Genomic DNA, 1,285 nt, shown 5'->3' with positions numbered 1-1,285 from the left:
TGGAATCATCAAGGATACAGAAGGACTGAATAATACCTTTAACCAATTGGAATCCAATTGACATTTACAGAACCCTCCATCTTTCCCTCTCTCTTTCTATATATTTATCTATATCATCCATATCTATATATGTGTACAGATAGATAGATATAGAGAGATACATATAATGAAACTGTTTTTAAGAGTCCATCGAGCTTACCCAAGAGAGATCATAGCCTAGGTCATAAAACAAAACTTAATACATTTAAAATAATTGAAATCATACAAAATGATTTTGGTTAAATAGACTACGTACTATCATCCTATGACTATAATGTATTATATTAAACTAATAAGAGAAAAAGCTCTAAACACTTGGATATGAGGCAACATACTTCTTTTTTTTTTTTTAAACAAAACATAATAGTTTTACAATTCACTTAATGGCAGTTGGTAATCATCAAATTATCAATGGTTATCTTCAAAAGTTATCACACTAGCTTTGCTGTCATTTCCCAAGGATGATCAGATACCCAGAGTCACAGACATTTTCCACAGATCCATCATATAAGTCAGACTTGGTTTATCACCAGCATTGATAAAACCAGACCTAGGGAAAGAACTAAGTCTGGGGACACATGCATGGTCTTAATATAGCGAATGTTCAGCCTGCCCTGATTATTACAAAATCAGAACAGCGAGCAACATACTTCTTAATAATCCACGGGTCCAAGAGGCAAGCTCAAAGGAAATTTAGAATATATCTTGAACTGAAAAAAGTAAGAAAAAAAAGAAGCAAAATTGAGTTTGTAGCTAGAGAATACTGAAGCGACAATTTGTAGCACTGAGTGCTTATGTTAAAAAGAAGAAATATCTGTTTTGACTCTTTTTAAATTTATTTTTTAAAATTCAAGTTAGTTAACATGCCGTGTAGTATGGGTTTCAGAAGTAGAATATGGTAATTCATCACATATGTATAACATCCAGTAATCATCTCAACAAGTGCCCTCCTTAATGCCTATCATCCATTTAGTCCATCCCCCTAACCAGGCACATCCCATCTAGCAACCCTCAGTCTATTCTCTATTTAATAGTCTCTTAAAGTTTACTTCCCTCCCTGTTTTTATCTTATTTTTTCCTTCTCTTCCCCAATGTTCAATCTGTTTTGTTTCTTATATTCCACATTTGAGTGAAATCATATGATATCTGTCTTTCTCTGGTTGATTTATTTCACTTAGCAAAATATACATACGTATGTATATACATATATATATATTCCATTCATGGTGCACATGGCAAAATTTGA

At 32.5% G+C, this 1,285-nt stretch overlaps 1 non-coding gene across 1 annotated transcript; it reads right to left on the bottom strand.

Moving 5' to 3' along the window:
• Window positions 1-560: 560 nt before the first annotated feature.
• On the bottom strand, window positions 561-687 carry LOC120230838. The gene has a single exon (XR_005528181.1). It is a non-coding gene; the product is annotated as a small nucleolar RNA SNORA72 (small nucleolar RNA).
• Between the last annotated feature and the right edge of the window lie 598 nt (window positions 688-1,285).

The sequence above is a fragment of the Hyaena hyaena genome, unplaced genomic scaffold (assembly GCF_003009895.1).
Source record: "Hyaena hyaena isolate Hyena2069 unplaced genomic scaffold, ASM300989v1 scaffold_48, whole genome shotgun sequence".
Classification (NCBI taxonomy): Eukaryota; Metazoa; Chordata; class Mammalia; order Carnivora; family Hyaenidae; genus Hyaena; species Hyaena hyaena.
This window is presented reverse-complemented; position numbering and strand designations above follow the sequence as displayed.